Below are 19,266 nucleotides of genomic sequence, written 5' to 3'. Positions count from 1 at the left end.
CTCAATGTATAATTCATTAAGATGCTGTAATGCGATTCGAAGAATTGATTTCAGGCTATTTATCAGCAGAGTTTGAACAGCATACAAAGTTAAAAAAATAAAACTCTTCCTGTCATAACGAATACCAAACACACAAACTTATGCAAATCCAATGTAAGCGCACAAACAACATGAGTCCAGCCATGTATTTGTTAAGTCTGTGCTGAGATAAATCCCCCAATCTCTATGTCAAATATTGGGATTTTATCTGGTTTTCTTTTTCTCGTCATGTTGTTTATACTGAATAATTTGACAAATACAAACTATCAACTCTAATATTTAAAAACAAATCTAGTAATACACGGCGTGACACTTTTATGGAAAATTAATGCTTAAATTAATTGCGAAAAAACTTAAACTTTATTTATTCCATGATAGTAAAGTGAAAGTTATACACGCAATTAAAGTAATAGATAGATAATCACATTAGTTAAAAATACAAATTTATAAAAATTGAAACTAGTACATAATAAACGTTGCACATCATGCAAATTAATGTTCATGAAAAAAATAGTTATATCCTAGGTGGCCACTTAAAGGCTATCTTCGGAGCTGCTCAAGATAATTAATTTTGCAAGGATAAATAATCCTTGTGATTAAATAGCTTCTTAGAAGTGATTTAAAATAACGAATAAGATTTTCTGGCAGTAATGAATGAACAAGCTGAGGCCCAACATAAAATAAAGGATCTTTGAATTAACTCCGATTAAATCAGTCAGGTGTTAAATTATTATTGTTTCTAGTGTTGTATCCATAATTCAGAACTAAAGAGTGCTTTTAATTTTTAAAAACTGTGTCACTTGAACGAAAGATTTCCTTACAAACCTGCCCTTCTGTTTCCAGACTATCCTGAGAACTCTCATTTTGATGATTAAAATCTTTTCGAAAAGATAAACCCCACAGAAGCCTCAGAAAAAGACTCTAAAACTTAGCTTAGAACCAAAGAGGCCTAATTAAGCTGTGGTAAGCTCATTACCACAGAAGCTACCACAAAGATAAACCCACAGAATCCTCAGAAAAAGACTCTAAAACTTAGCTTAGAACCAAAGAGGCCTAATTAAGCTGTGGTAAGCTCATTACCACAGAAGCTACCACAAAGATAAACCCCACAGAAGCCTCAGAAAAAGACTCTAAAACTTAGCTTAGAACCAAAGAGGCCTAATTAAGCTGTGGTAAGATCATTATCTGAAGTGAATAAAGAGAGACACTCAAGGTAAACGAAGCAGAACTAGAGATTCGTCTATTTTCAATGCCAATCGCTGGCAGGGTTAAAGCTGGAGAAAGGGATGAAGAGGCAACCCAATGATGTATATACAGCTAAGTTCTAATTAGCTATAACGTGGATTCGTACGGCGTGCCCGTTTTAATTTTTAATTTTAGTTTTTTCTTAGATCCAGTTTAAACGCCCCGCCATAATGATACGATACTTTGTATCAATCTGGTCAACGAAATTAGCCGAGACGTTTATAAGTTAAATATTTTAGCCAAATTTCGACTTGTGTCACCATTCCTGTCACCAATTATTGATAGAAAAGTTCTTATGGAATTAAATGTGGTTCTTACCGTAAATTACAACCGTTTAAGGTTTCTATCTACATTATTTGCTTACAAATGTTTATGATGTAGTTGTCAAGATGTTTTAACTAGATTTAGAAACTTTCATTATTCTATTCAAAATCATATTAGGCATTAGGCTTTAAGAACGCCAACCGTTCGACTTCTTGATACGTGATGCTATAAAATTGTTCTGTTGGTTTGAGACAGGAAGAAAAATATTTGTACCGAATTTGTGCATTTTTAATCTCTAATAGTCTTATAATTACGGTAACTAATCAAACCTTAAAAAAAACACGTACATACAGGTATTTGGGCAGAAGGTAAATTAAGTATTCGTTACCTATTATGACATTACATATCTTTTTCGTCTAAACACGTAAAACAAATGTCAAGATTTATAAAAACACCAGTTTAGTACGTCAAGTAAACACGGTCAGTTGCTAAGTGTAAACATGGTAATATTTTATTTAAATAACACAAAATTTTACAAAAGTTCATATACTCTTTAGTTTACATTGCATAACATATATGAATTAAAAATCTATTTAAACAGAACCTGATGTAATGTTTTTACTACTTTAATTTCAAATAAACTATTCAAAAAAATTGCGCTTACTAATGGAAATTAATTACATTTCTATAAATATCTTTGAAATGTTAAACAATTAAATTACAATGGTTCAATTCCAAAACTATTACATAAATGAATAAAGCTTATAACATTTAAAACTCATGTATTGTTTTCATTTGGTGTGCAATATATTGTAAAATACAGTATACCTACTAGAACTATATAAAGCTCGAATGGACACTCGTGTTTAATGACTATTTCATTATATAATGAATAGCAAGAGTCATTTTCTACAGTTGTCCTTGTAGCAACAGTCAACATATGGCTACTCTCATATTATAGTTTAGAATAAGTCTAGATCAACCTTAAAATCTTCGTCTTTAGTTATCATAGGTTAAACGCAGCTTACATGGCTTAATCCGATTAAGATTTTAGAAATTGATTTCAACCGAGAAAATCCCCTTTACAGTAAATCCGACTTTTATTCTGATGAACAGAATTGACTTGATGGTTTCTTCGATAAGCGAATGATAAAACTTCTTATGAAAGCTAAAATAATGTTCATACAATTAGAAAATAAAATTATTAATGAATATTAAATTAAAGAAATATTAAAACTATTGTTTCCAAAAGTGGAATAAACTGTTGTGTTGTTCGATGCTAGAGTTCCATCCATGTAATATTAAATAATATAAACTACTAAAGTAACACAAGTAAAATCACACATATATTTCAGTGCTGCACATACATTTGTGAGTCAAGTATTGGTGGATTCAAAAACATATCGAAGGGAAGGGAGCTGCCATGTATGGAAGCATGTAACTCTCACAGTTTTATAGATTAAAGTGCAGAACATTTGTAAATTTGGAATGAATCTAATACCTGAATGAATAAATAATATTAGCCTTCTTTTTTAACGTGTGTTATCGAATATAATAGTGTGAGGAGCAACGCAAAATATGGTTTATTTTTGGTATGCTTTACATACGTGTTTCCACAATCAGACGGATGAAAAACAACATGTACTTCTAGGCGTCATTGTACATAAACTGGAATCGTCTTAGATGTAATTAAGCAAACTTGTTAATTCATAATGTGCTAGGTGGATATTTGGATATTTCTCTTTTGGGTATCCAACAAGGCAAGACCACTGAGTCTACTTCTCCCCATTGTGACCTGCAGTATGTCCTAACGAGTTTCATCGATGGTCGAACAGTTTCTTTCTTCCTTTCATTATGCCGCCGGTGAAATACTAGGTAATTGTAACAACTATTTATTGTTAGGACAAAACGTATTAATCAATGTGTGTTGATGGATGTTCCTTTCCATGCTTCGAAACACCACAGTACTACTTCCTAATTTTAGTTCAGTGATTTTTAACAGCATTTATATGTAGCATTGATCACGTCTGTTTTGTCCCAGTGCTTCCCGAAGGCTGTTATAAGACTAAAAAGAATTATCAGATCTGTATGATCAGGAATCTTGTATCATTTAAGTAAGTAAGGAGAAAATTCAAAAAGGGAGCAAAATAATAATTATTTTGTGATAAATTTTTCTGCTAGAGGACTTTTGTGGTCAACTGGACAGAGTGAATCTCAATAATGGATTGGAAATGACCATTGATTTTTCAGAAACATTTCGTTAACCAAATATCTATGATAATTATTTTTTGTTGTTAATTAAACCAGTGAAACATGTCCAGACAATCGTTATACAAAACATTAAAAATAGTTGAATTGTTCTATCGATTTTGTTTTCTGTGAAATGTATCGATTGTCAAAAAATCGAAATGTTAGTACGATTCTAATCAAAACAAAACCCCTGAAAGGTACCATTGTATGCCAAATCAAGGGACATAAAGCTTTCATTAATAATATACATAACATTGCAGCTATTGTAGAAAAAGTCAGTCAATGTATTATCAATACAGCAACAAATGTGCAATGCTCGAATTTTGTTGAAAATAATAATGCCATTAATATACTTAATTCAATAAAAACTCGAGTGTTTTTATAGTGCAATCAGTTGTAATGGCAACTTGACCCAGATGTACATTAACCTCTAATGGTCAAATGCAATGTTCGTTCTAGTTTCATTCAGTCTTTCTATTAGGGCAATATTAGTTCAAATGTTATTTTGTTTGCAACTGGAAATGGAAAGAGGTTATATTTTTCAAACAATTCTCAGACTACTTATTCCCATCAAGGGACAAAGTTGCTCTTCTATTTAAAGTAACCTCGGTTAAAAACATTACTCTTCCTGACAGTTACTGAAGAAGCGATCATTAATTTCTTTTCCATCTTTAGATTTTACATAAATAATTTATCTACCACTTTAAAATAAAATTTGTAATATTTTCAAGACCTCAATACACGTTTTGAAATATAATATATTTCTAATAGTGTCATAAACATAAGTTTTTATAATGCTTTTTCTTAATAGGGTAGTACGGTAGTAAAACGTTTTATAAAACTGTATTCATTATGGATTGCTTTTCAACTGAAAAAGTTTCAAGTAAATAATGAAGGCAGCTCATTAATAAAGTTTAAAACGAGATGAGAAGTTACAAAAAGCTTGTTTGTTATGAGTTTTTGTCAAACAGGCCCTTGTAATTTGTCCTGCAAAACTAACTTGGTAATTCCTTTGTATTAGGATAGTAGTATATTTAGCCGTTTTTTATAAGTTATCTTACTACTATGAAAGAAACATAAAGTTCTAGAGCTCTCATTAAAAACAATGACGCCCACGGGAGACGTAGGCTTTTGCCCTAAAAGCTCTGAAAACGAATGACGTCTTAATAAAACGTCTAGTTATGTGTCCATTATGTTTTACTCTGTTATATTTTAAATTTTGAAAGATTTTATCCTGTTCATTTACAAATAACGAAGCCTGGCTGGAAGGGTTAATTGAATGCGAATGATAAGTTCAGCTTTATTTCAACTTCTGTTTATAATGCAGTCTCTAACATCTGACGTCACAGGCTTGGCTCCTGAAAAGCGTCTACGTTCGTTTAATGAAATTGTGTAAAAGAATTCAGGAACGAAAACACTAAAAACTAATTATTGATGTAACCTTAAACCTCAAACTTGAATGAACAATTATGTTTTAATATACAGGGTGAATATAAAGTCAGGACCCCCCTCTATTTTCTTCTATAGGTAATATAAGGAGATATCCTTTGGGTAGTAGTGCAATGTGGAAAAAAAGTTTCATTTTATGACATTGAAAATTTTTTTGGTCCCCCAAAAATGCGAAATTTTGGGGGCAACCCAAAAATTACAAATGTAAACCCCTATCAAGTGACCCCTCATTTTAAAGAGCATGAAAAAACTTAAATAGTGGTGAAAACCAGAGATCGCTATCTCTTTTTCCAACAACATAGCCAATAAAAATTGTAATTAAGGTCTTTACACCTAAATTTATTTTGTTTGGGTACAGTTTCCATCTGCGTGGAAACAGCTTTATTGGTTGTTGGTGTTTCTCAATGAGTGAGGCATGCAATGGATGAAGAATCCAATATTAGAAAGTAAACTGATAAGGAGTTTATTGTCAATGAGTGACTGGGCTTTTCCACCGGTTCGAAGTACAGTTAGTAAAAAACTAGTCCATTTTTGCTTATTTTGAGAAAATCTCGTTCAAAGTTTTGATATTCTACAAAACGTACATTAATTGTAATTTATTGCGTAATTTTCAGTAGGTTTGTTCTTGAGGTCAATAGCTACACCTGTCCACTAGTAAAATAAAATTATTTAAGTAATTTCATGATTTCTGGATATGCAAATTTTGCAGTTAAAAACTTATCAAACTATAATTTCTCAACTTTTTGGGATATGAATTTCCAGAAGGATGTAAAGTAAACAGAAACCATTTAAGACTATTTTTATTTATTTAAATATTGTGCCAAAAAAACTTTTCCCAGAAGAATATTTTGCGCTTGCAATGTTTTTCCCACTTCTTCCAGCCATTGTCTCATTCCATATAGCACAATATACTTGCTTGGTTACACTGTAAGCCGTCATATTGTACACATTCAACTTTCTTGTATAGAAAAATGAACTTATAGATGCTCTGGAACATGTAATGACATTCTCTAAGTCAGAAAGTAATACTTTCTTTATGATATTTTTTTTATTTCTCCAAATAAATCACTGGATGAATTAATTTTTAATCACTCTGTGCCATTTTTTAATTTCAAAAATTAAGAAATATTCACATCAAAATCAACTGGACTATCATCAGTATACATAAACTCAATGTAAATAAATCGTCAGAACACAATAAGCAGTATGAGTCAGCTGATGCATTATTATTTATAATAGACAGTAGAGCTGACACCAACAGCTGATCATGCAGCTGGAACATTGTCACTTTCGTATCTTTATTATTATGAAACATACGACAATGAGAGTTAGTGCATTAGATAGAGAGTGTTTTAAATAGAATAATTGCAAAATAAACTTAATTTTCATAAAAATATTAGTTGGAACCTTGTCAAGCCAAGGTAGCGAGTAGTTATTAATCTTAGTAGAACATTATTATCCAGTGGTATTGTGTGGTTACTGTTCCGTGGAGTATTTTGAGAAGGTTATATGTGTTTTAGTGTTATTACAATAATTTATATAGATGCACTTTCGCATTTTGATTTTTAAATAATATTATCTAACTAATACTGATTACGAGTAAAAATGGCACGTAGTCACGAGATAAAGTAGAAATGATATTTACTTTCGGGGCTTCGAATGAAAATTATCATGAGGCAGAAAGGCGGTTTTAATTTGGCACATCCTGATAGACCTGTGACAATGAAATACTTAAGAACTTTTAGTAAATAAGTTCCGAGAATTTGGTTCCATCAAAGATGCCCCACGCTCAGGTCGGCCTCCTTTTAGGTGGTGACAAAACAGTTCGAAATTGTTGCACAATTTGTTGAAGATCCGCAGCAGTCCACCATATTAGCAGTGATGTTTCCCAAATGTCTGTGGTAAAGTTACTGAAAAAAAAAAAATAAATTTCACGCCTATAAAACTAAGCTTATCCATGAGTTAAACGAAGACGATCCAGACCGTCGTCTACAATTTTGTGAAGAAATGGAAGCACTAATTTCTGCTCATCCATTGTTTGTTTCGAAACGTTGTGTTTAGTGATGAATGTAGTTTTTTTCGTCAATGGAGATGTGAACAAACACAACTGCAGGTACTGGGACACAGAAAATCCCCATGTTTTCCGTGAATCTCGCACGCAGTATCCAGAAAAAGTTAACGTTTGGGCCGGGATTTTTGGGAATCACATTATAGGACCATTTTTTATTAATGGAAATCTCAATGGTCAACTGTATTTGGAAATGTTACAAGAATCAATTTTTTCCTGCAATAAATACTGTTATGTTGATTTCTCCCTAGAATTTGAAGAAGAACTCGTTCAATTCGAGCAAGATGGTGCCCCATCACATTATCATCGTGCTGTACGACATTTCCTGGGAACCCAGCTACGTGGTCAGTGGATTGGTAGGCGTGGTGTAATAGAATGGCCTGCACGGTCTCCGGACCTTACACCCATGAACTTTTTTCTATGGGGTCACATAAAATCCGCAATTTACAAAACACCAGTAGCAAACATTGAAGATTTAAGAAACAGGATTATTAATTCTTGCAACCAAATACCATAAACGTCAGAGAGGCGTTCACCCTACGCTTATCTCACTGCCAAATAGTCGGAGGGCTTCAGTTTGAACATTTGGTTTGACTTCGTGACGTGGTGAGTTATTAAAATTGTTTTTGGTAATACTGGCTATTATTTCGGATTAGGAAAGAGATAGCAATCTCTGGTTTTCACTACTAATTTAAGTTTTTTTTCATGCTCTTTAAAATGAGGGGTCACTTGATAGGGGTTTACATTTGAAATTTTTGGGTTGCCCCCAAAATTTCGCATTTTTGGGGGACAAAAAAAAATTTTAAATATCATAAAATGAAACTTCCTTTCCATATTGCACCACTAACCCAAATGATATCTCCTTATATTACCTAGAGAAAAAACGAAGAGGGGGGGGGGGTCCTGACTTTATATTCACCCTGTATAATCAATAGCCACAGTTGAATAAGATTTAAAAACTCTATTACTACTGCAAGTTTGTCAGTCTTAGCTTAGTATATTCTTCCGCTGCCCACATTGGGAAAGGCCCCGCCTTGAGGCAACACGCACTCTGGGTGTTTTTTCGGTGGACTCTGTCTGCCAAGTGATGCTGGAGGGTCAGGACAACTGGAACTGTGTGTCTCATTTTGTCCAGGGTATTCTCCGCGCTAAAAAGATAGATCTAGACCTAAATGTGGTTTAGACCTTAGACTTTCTGATGGCTGGATAGGCGCGAGCCCTGAGGGCTTAGGTAAAATTCAGTAACCTGAAGTAATGTGACAAACAGTTTCCGGGTTGGGATCCTGAAGTATAGAGGAGGTTTTTAGTGGGTAGTTTACCACCTTGTGAGAGTCCCACACTACAGGCTGGCCACCTGTGTGCGTAAATGCATTTTCCTTCCTCTCCCTAAAAAAGCTTAGTATTTACTACTTGTGTTGTGGAGCTATATACTATAGGATTTGTTACTACTGGACTGCTGGGTTTGCAGTCCACAAAAAAGTCCAGTGCTGTACCTCAAAAAATGCCAAAACTATTCATATATAGTTGTCTCCTTTGTTGAATACACTAACAAATCTATCAGAATGTTTTCAATTTTGATTATTCTTGTTTAAATATAAATGAGTCAAAAGGGAGTTTTTATAGAAGTTTCTAAAATATTTTAATTTGAACTTGTAAGGCAACAACAGTAAAAGATGCAATTTCTTATCAATTTTCTTAGCTTCCACTTACGTTTTTAGTATAATATTTTTCGATATTGAGATAAATTAGTAATGTGTTATTGATTGTGTACAAACTCTTCTATAGCGTTTGTGGTAAATTACGGAGTTAAATATTTCCTTGGAATGTAATTAAATGCTAATTATATGCCTCATTAAAAAGTGTTCTATTAATAAAAACGATTTTTGTAACTTTGATTAAAATTGAATTAGTCTTCAACTTGAGTACAGTACTTGCTATAATAAATATAAGATTGATAAAAAAATATTCATAGTAAGAGAGCAAACTGATAAATAATAATTTTTAACATTTCATTTATACTAATGAGAAGGCAATTTTGCTGATTTTTTTAAACGTTTTAATTTCAACACCAGACGAGACGATAAACTGTAGTTAACTGCCGCAACCAGACCAACCCACTAAGCGATAACCCTTATTATTTGCCCTCTCACCGTTAAAAGGAGGAGAAACATGCATGACTGGCTTAGTAAATTAGGAATAATAGGACCTGAAATTTTAGAATAATACATAATATAAAAGAGAATATAGTTGTATATAATTTTCATGTCCTTTAAATTAGCATTAAAACACTGACTTTCTGATTTATTTCTCGCACTTTTTAGCACTACCTGACAATTTTCCTCCTGTGGCAGGAATCCATTGTTTCTAACTGTAATAATTATACCTGATTATAGCATAAGTAAATTATAAATTGAGTTAACTAGCACACATTGCAATTGTTTTTAGTATACAGTATAGTTTAAATCAAGACAGAATGGTAAGATTATTTCCTAGGCGTTTTAGCTTTGTATTAAAATGTGCCATACTGTAAAGTGATTAGTGACTTGTTATTTCAGCATTACTATCCTTCTCTAATGCTAACAATATGGCTCCATTAACACATATTTGTTTTATGTTATTACATTCTCCAAAAAGAATATCCCCGGCTCAATTAATGAAATTTTCTACTAATCGGAAAGTTCGCTATTAAGTGAGAATTAAGTTCATATATAATTTCACTCATTCTTTAATGAACAATTTAATTCCTCCTGAGATATTTTTTTCACATGTAAAACGTTATGTAAATTGTGGGTATAACGATGGACATTCATTTTTCTTACAGGTCAAGTCAATCCTAGCGGGATGGATTCAGTCGTTCACTCAATGTCAGAGCTCGACCTGCATTAGCTCTCTGGGGACATGTTTCCTTTCTTTCCATGTCATATTGTTAATCTAAAGTTTTATGAATGTAAATTCAAATAGAACTTAAAACCAACCCAGTCATTTGCTTCCACCGACCTCGCGATCTTTTTCACATGAAAATATATAATTTTATGCTTGGCACTGACAATATTCCTTTTAATGACCTACTCCGAGTCACTAATAATAATTTTCCTTAGCGTACATATTCAAAAACTGATAGTATTTACTACTCACCAATAAATTTTCTTTAGTCCTTTAAAACACAAGACTAAGTTTCAAAGTATCAGGTGTCTGAAAAAGAACTCCCTATTTGTGAATCATTGTTATTTAAATGTAACAGAATTTGTTTCCACTAAATAAATGACATATTGAGCTTTCTGCCATAGAGCAGATATAGAACTGACAGACGAGTTGAGAGTCGAATATGGCGCCAGTTGTAATATTGTTGCACTCAAGGTCAAACAGGTTTACCAACATTACTACCAACGTAAGTAAATCAAAGTTATCACTATATACAAAGTGCTAAAGAAATATTACTCCTCCGTTTTTACGAGTACCATGCTTACGAATTTTCGTAAATCGGAAGTTCTTCTCAGATAACCCGTATTGCATTTCTATCAGTAGTAAAAAATAAATGACATTTGTTGCTGGTAAAAGTCATATATAATGAAGTTTTCTTATAAATGTAGTTTCCATTTTGAGATTTAATAACCATTGGACACTTCTGTTCCAAAATGTTTGACAACGTTTTTGCCTTTAGAATCGCAATATTTTGTGATCTAAATTAATCCTAGGATGTTCGGGTGATAATATTCCTCTTTTAGTATGATCTCCAAATATTCATACGATTTTGCATTTACTAATTGCAAACTGAAAAATTTAATGTCTCATTGTAAACAGCAAATTTGAAACCCTAAACAATTCAGTCTACCGACGAGTATGATGCATATAGCATGTCTGAAATTCGTACATACGATATTATCACTGATTAATTCGGTGAATGCAGACATCACATTCAGCTTAAATATACATTTCTCTCATTATATTTGTTAGCATAATGTAAGTTCATAAATACAACCAAACTATATATTTAATTTGTTAAGTTGCTTTTGCTCCGTGGAACAAAGGATTGCTGGAACATGTAACACTAGCTATTAAATTAAACAATATGAATAATTTAATTTAGTGAATGGAAAGTTGTACCCACAAAGGTGAACTCTATAATGTTGGTGAGTATCAGATGCAAATAAATAACATATAAAAAAACAAATGATTCATTTAACTGGAAGCAAGTTATTGCATTTTCAATATCTAAAATTAAGATGTGCGTAATTTAAAAAAAGATTGGTGATGCGTAGACTATTAACAAAGACCGAGTAGAGAATTGAGAATAATGAAATTTAGATAAACAACGTTTGAATTTATTTTGTTGTTTAATTCGGTGATCGATTCGCTTAAAAGCATTAATTATAATGTTTGTAATAGAGTGTCAGTACAGTGAGTAATGTTATAATATAATGCTCCTACGTGTTTTGTGAGGTTTAGAGTGGTAGTTAGTGGTCACCTAGCTGTGGAATGCATGTCCTAATCTCAGGGTGTGATTAGGACACCTTTATATATTTCAGAAAAACCCTCAACAGCACTCTTTTAGTTTTTTATGTTAGGAAAAGAACCTGAGACATTCCACTTCGTTCTAACGAACCCTTGTTCTGCTTTCGGGGGTGACAGGATATTCTGAATTGGTAAAAATGCCTCATTGAAAAAGTGGAAGCCAGCTCTGAACTAACACTTCCAGTCAAAGCAGGCAGAGCGTGATACGTCCTTATGTCTGGGCAAGCAATAGGCAATAGAGGCAATAGGAGCCCCACCAACTGGAGACATTTCCCCCAGCAGCCTTGACCTATCGTTCTTCCCTTGCTATCTACCATTATCAGGAAAGGTTTTCAATGTAATTGAGCTTAGATGCCAACTCACCAATGTTGAACTTGGTTCTTGCCTCGCTTCATCCTCGGGGGGGGGGGGACTTCTAGCACGTCTAGGGTTTCCAGGGCTGCAGTGGGATCCACAGAAGAATGGGTCACTTGTTTTCACTGAAGTCGTCACTGGCATTGGGGTAGGAACAAGTTTAGGGAGAAGCCATCACGAGAACAAAGGGATGAGTGACAGAGCCCGTACCATATCTACTCCAACGATACACATTGCACTCTACTAATGAGTACGAGAAAATAGGACATCGAGACCCAAGACGACACTGCCCTGCCGAGACGAAACAAAGTGCGAGGCATTTTGAGTGTCTGCGAGCGAACCATATCTCCACAACAGCTACTACGGTACAACTCATTGTTTGGGCGTCTCAAGGACCCAGGCAGTCCTGACGACAGATAGAAAGACAGACGGGACCACGCGATTTGTCCACCAGTGAGAAGCGGCTGTTAAATCAAACGATGGGTCCAAATGGTCACAGGATAAGCTCACTAGTTATTGATTTTGGCATAGGAATGCCCTAAACTATTTCCACGGCTATCAAAGAGTCTTTACCACAGAGTAATAAGATATATATATATATGTAACTTATTACTCTGTGCTTTTACTAAATATTAACAACTATAACCTACTCTACTAGATATATTGCAAATGTTATACAAAACTAACGGTTAGTTGTTTTTTGTAATGAAATATAAATTACAAGGGTTAGTAACAAAAGCGTTAGTCTTAAATTTAAGAACTTGCACATATTTTTTATATACATATTTTGATTTGCTTATGATAAATCCGATTGGTTAATGTTCTTATATTAAAGTATATTCAATCTTTAAAACTAAACACTGTGTAAGCTGTTCGTCTTCTAATGATATATTCGCAATAGAGTTTGAAATTAATATAACTGTTAATAATCCTTTCCTTATTATATGGCAGGAAGTACTTTTTGTTTAGAATAAAACTTTATTTATTATGCGATTCTGAAACTACCTGTTGAATTCTGTGAATGGAAGCGAGAATTTCTCCTTCAGAATTTCAAGTGCTGAATAATAATTTTTACCGAGGTACTCGTCGCTCAGACGTTTGGTAGGCTCTTTTAAACAACTTCATATACAGAATTTCTATAGTTTGTTTTTTTAATTTTTATTAAGCTATTAACTGACAGCAAAAAACCTACCATGTAATTAAAAGTAGAACAATCTAACTTATTTTAATGATATTATGAAACAGTATGAAATAAATCTTTTACTCACAATGAACTGGACAAGTTTGCTTTTCTTTATAAGCAAAACTTATAAATGCTATAAACGTGTGACGTATTAAGTGTAAGTATTCACCCATATATGGTGTATGCAGTTTTGAACATCAAATCTATACATAGTATTCCCCGTGTTTGGAGTAATATTAGAAAGAATACCCTTACGTTATAAGAGTAGAAATTTATTTCAATATTTCACATATAACGTTTCAATGGATGAAGAAATTAATTTTTTCGTGTTCTATTATAAATAGTATCATAAAAATGAAATGTAGTTAAAAATGAATTATAGGCTACGCTCGGATAGTCTGAGTTTGATGTAACTCAGCATTTCAATCTAATTTAATAATATATTCCGGAAAATTATAAGTTTAGGTTCTTACACATTTATGATTTTAACAATGATGAACCAAATAAACCATTAAAAATACTATAAAACGTTTTATTTAGCATTAAAATTACAAATATAATTTTGTATCGAGTTAAAGTGGTATAAACATATATGTTTGACACATATTTTATAAAAATATAAATTAAAGCACGAAAAACCAAAACGACTAAAATTCTATTACTGACGTATCAAACTTCTTCGAAAATTGTAGAACGGTGAAATATTGTGTGTAGTATATAAAAATAAAATCGTAGTTGTAGTTTATATATTTTAGCATCAATTTATTTTCTATAGCGACAGTTTCAATCAGCAATGATGTGTGCAAAGTGAGACGTAACGCACAGGAAGTTATAAGTCCAACTGTTGTTATGCGAATGATCTGTTTAATGAGATGTAAATGAGTGTCATCCGGGAACAGTGAAATGCTGAGTTAACGTTGACAGTTGAGCACTTTGGTTTGTAGCAAATAAAGCTGCGGTTGCGAAATTATCTTGAATGAATTTTAGATAGCGTACACATATGTCTTGTGAGGTCTTATAAGTTTTCTTTCATAATAAAATTGTTTGGTATTGAGAAAATAAAAGTATTTATATTATGTCGACTGCGGATGTAGAGGAGTGATGAACTAACTAAGTGAATGAATGAATATTTTAATTCCAAAATAAATGTACATTATTGCAATATTTAAACTAACACTTATAATTAAAAGTAATTTTTAAATTAAAGGAATTACCTTTAAATTATAGGAAGGAACAGAAACCATAAGTAAAATAATTATCTTTTGAAAACGAGCGAGTCTGGACTATGATGTCTTTGCGTAGACTCGATTAGCTTTTGTCAAATAAATAACAAACTGAATACTCAACATTTATAAAATTTAAAATACAATTAGAGAGGTAAAATTTGTGTGGATTCAATTTCGTAGTGTTAGTCTAAACGATTATATGTTTAAAATTAGTTTACGATTGGTCTATAAGCAACAGGTACAAGATCGTAACAGATTAAAATGCGCCCGTAATTATAACGGCTAATGAAGGGAGGGCAGACTGTTCGTCCGTAGTTCACATATAGCACTATCTATTTGAGTTTTCTACTATAAAAACCTAAAATAAACCTAAAATGTGTTTTAGTAAAAAAAGCTTTAATTTGGTTTTAACAAATGTATCATCGTTTTACTCGCTCTTTCAGATAGTATAACAATAATACATAAGCTGACACTAAGAATGTTTACAAATTCAATAAACCGGCTATTTTGGTTTTGAACTTTTGAGGTCGGGTTTTCGTTATTTGATTTTACTCAAATAGACTTTTAATTTTATGTACTGCTTGATCTCTGCTCCAATTAAATCATTTCCTCTCTCCTTCTGGAAGCGTAGTGGTCCACTATTACGGCTTAAAATTGTATTGACATGCACTAACAAAATGTAACATATTTTAAGTTTTATTTGTATAGGTAAAAAAACATTAAATTTTACCTGGATATAATTGGCACCCTGTAGTATAAATAATATATAAATGTAATATTATAATGAACAACAGAATTCTCATCGAAGTTTTGTAAAAATTATTTTATTTATGCAAGAAATTTTTACTTTCTGAGAATTATCTTAGTAAGGTTCTGCATGTCAGATAAACGATACGCGAAGCACAAATTATGTTACCTCCAGATTAGATTCAAGGTTAGGTTTTAATTAGAGTACAATAGCGTTGATATACTAGAACCCTGACGTCTTGGAACTTGAGTAAGTTTATGAAAGTTATAAGTGATTACCTCACTTCTAAAACAATCCCTATCATGGCTTATCCCGGACTTCGTTCTTCAAAGCAGTTCCCAACAAATGCCATTGAAACTTCGGCAATCAATTTGATGGAGGCGGTGTAAAGGGTCAGTCATTTATCCTTCAAAGTAATCAACAACAAGTGTACTTAAATAAAACAGTTACGTTCACGTACGCGTTAAGATAATAGTGACAAGTGTTTTAAATATTATAGAATGTAGACTACGTTTCTGTTTACTGAATTATAATTAAGTCAATTTCAGTCATAATGGTAAATCTTAATGTGAAATATAGGAAGTCATATATTTATTTCACTATATCTACTCTTTAATTTTGATTGTTATATTCTGCAACATATATTTTTCCTCAGAAGAGTTTAATCTACCAGGTTTATATTTTCCAGTTGAACGTACACTGGTTAAAAATATGAAACAATGTGTTACTAATATCTGGAAAAACCCCATGTCAAGGAGTAGAACAACACTAGCCGCAAATTTCGATAGGTCAGTTTTGCTGCGGATGATAACTATTGGACTTGCCATTATAATTTTAAAGGTTTTAGCAGCACCTCCCCTGCTCGCTTTTCCTGGAAGACAGCTAGCCCTCCCTTCCAGCATGACTAGCACCACTGGCATGTTGGAATGACTGGAGAGTAGTGCCCCCTAATCCTCTGGATGTTACAATGGATATCGACAGGAGGCTGCTGCCATTTACAACTTTTATAAGGAAATTATTTTTTTTTTCTGTTATTGTTAGTTAAAGTTATGGTAAACAGAAAATGTTACCATGAGTTAAATATTATAATTTGCATGTTGTAATTAAAAAAATAAATCGCCATTTACGTTCGAGTCTAATCTAAAACAAAAATTGCTTCCTTGATGTAGACAATATTTAAATGTAAACAAGAGGCGAGCAATAACCAGCTGTTGTTTGGAAATCATTTACATGAATGAGATGCAGAATAAATGTTCACAAATTACGCAATCAAACTGATGTCATACAGAGCGAAGGAGAGTGAATTACTGCTATGTTTTTCCGCTCTTATTAGTTTTATAGTAACAATAGGCGTATTAGATGCACACAAATTCGCATTGAAAACACTTTACTTATGCTTTAGATGCAATAAAATTCCCAGTAAAAGTGACGCAATCAAAACAAATTGTTGCTAAATATTATATGCCATAAGTTCAGGTAAGTAAAATATTTCAAAATAAATGAAAAAACTTACAAAATTAAGTTAGTAATTCAGTTGAAATTAGTCTAATTAAAGCAAATTTATAAAGGTCGCAATGTAATATCTATTCTCGCATGTTTAAAAATAAAGCTAAATAGGTTTGGAAAGCTATAACAAAGTTTCTTACTATATTAATTCCATGTATTATAAAATACGTAAGAGGAAGTTGAAATAGAGCTAAACCATATTATCTGGTGTTTGATGTAAGCCTACATTATTGTTTTTCAAGATTTTATAAGTAGGTAGATCTATTACAAGCTTATAAAAAGGATAAAATTTGACGCCTTTGAAATAAATCCGTGAATTGTGCTGAAGATGGGACTATTGTTGCTCATGAGGCTTTTGTAGATTAATTTTACTATATTCATGAACTGGAAATCTATTAATCACTTAGATAATATGGGTCACCGTCAAGGGTGTGATTTAATTTAGTTTTAAATGCAGTGATTTACAATTTGAATACTCCATACATGTATTACATTATTCAATTTGAGTATGATGCAGTTTGCAGCGGTTCATAAACATCATATTTTGCCTCAAGAAGAATATAGCTTGCTGTTTTATCTAAGGTTACGCTGCCTATCACGCCTTGGTCTTCTCTCAAAGGTTATGCCATTGATGATGATTTACTACAATTTTGTTATATTATGTGTCATAAGTTATTGGCTCAGTTATATTAAGCCTATCACTTGAGGGGGTAGTAAAATGTCATTTCTGTCTCTCTGTTTATTTGTACGTCTGTCCACACGATGTCTCGAAAATTAACAGGCCATGAAGTGTATATTTAACATGTACCCTCAATTTTATGCGTGTAAACTGAATGTGATGATAGTGCGTGTATTGGTAAAAATAATGACAAGGAGAAAATAGTAAAATATATAAGTTTTTATACAAAGTGAGATTTGTATAAGATTTTTATACTATAGTATGAGATTTTAATATGTGACATAACAATTATTATAGCCTAACTACTGTATACAATATTATATTTTGGTGTAGCCTTCTATTTTTAGGCATACCTAGCTCGCATGTCCACATCATTAGTTTTAAGCAGTGCTGTGAAATTCAACAAAATGAACAAAAAATGTGAAGGTATATGTTTAAAGACATTTTGATTTTGCATGAAACAGAATGAATTTTATGATGTTGGATATCCAACCATGGGATTTCGTTTCTGTATGATTCCTGTCTTTATTCTGGTTCTTTCCGCTTGACATCTCTAAAATTAAATGAGCTATAGACTTAAATATTCCATACTACATCAGCGTGCTTCTGCGTTGTATAATATAAGCAATTAAACATGAATTCAGGTGAAAATACATTATCAGGTGCTTAATTGATAAGATATTGATAACATCACTTCATCTGGGTTTGTAGTTAGGTGTCACTAATGTCGAAACGGTGTAAAAAATTCGTTTCTTTTGTCCGTAATTGTGTACTTTTAGTATATAAATAAATAAATGTATATAGAATGTTGCTTTTTTGGGTGGTTTTTAATCTCAGTTCTTATACGTGATAGTTGAAGCAAGTGCAGCACATACGAGATAATCTATCTTCGGAGACATTACAAATCATGAAGGCCTGCTTTGCCATTGATTTTTTTCCATATGTACGTCTGAACTTCTTTTGCTTCTAAGTATATTCTGCATATGCCCTTGTTTGGCTTGTTTTGTTTTAGTTTGTTTTTCTTTGGAATACCCACTTTTTGAGTATGCATACCGAGTAATCTTCTACGTGTCTTCACCTCGTATTTTAATAAACCCAAAATAATATTGTTTCTAAATATCTGGATCACGAATTTGATACTCGAACTCTCTCACTATAGAAAATGTGCGAATATTAAAACCAATATCCACACAGTTTTGAGTATGCATACCGAGTAATCTTCTACGTGTCTTCACCTCGTATTTTAATAAACCCAAAATAATATTGTTTCTAAATATCTGGATCACGAATTTGGTACTCGAACTCTCTCACTATAGAAAATGTGCGAATATTAAAACCAATATCCACACAGTTTTGAGTATGCATACCGAGTAATCTTCTACGTGTCTTCACCTCGTATTTTAATAAACCCAAAATAATATTGTTTCTAAATATCTGGATCACGAATTTGATACTCGAACTCTCTAACTATAGAAAATGTGCGAATATTAAAACCAATCTCCACACAGTTTTGACAGTTAGTTTACCGTACCACTTCGGCTCTCAACGCAATGCATTGTTATAAATGCCTATATGGTCACTTTTTTTGTTTTTTGTAACTTTTGCGAATTTATTGGTATGCTCAGAAGATAGCAGAAACACATCCCAGTTGACCTTCCATTTCATAAACACTATGCCCTCTTCTGTTTTTATTGTAATAGAATCTCCTTTCTTCAGTTCGGTTGACACTTCTGAGGCTAAGTA

This window comes from Homalodisca vitripennis, chromosome 6 (genome assembly GCF_021130785.1).
Source record: "Homalodisca vitripennis isolate AUS2020 chromosome 6, UT_GWSS_2.1, whole genome shotgun sequence".
NCBI classification, from domain to species: domain Eukaryota; kingdom Metazoa; phylum Arthropoda; class Insecta; order Hemiptera; family Cicadellidae; genus Homalodisca; species Homalodisca vitripennis.
Note: the sequence above shows the minus strand (reverse complement) of the source record.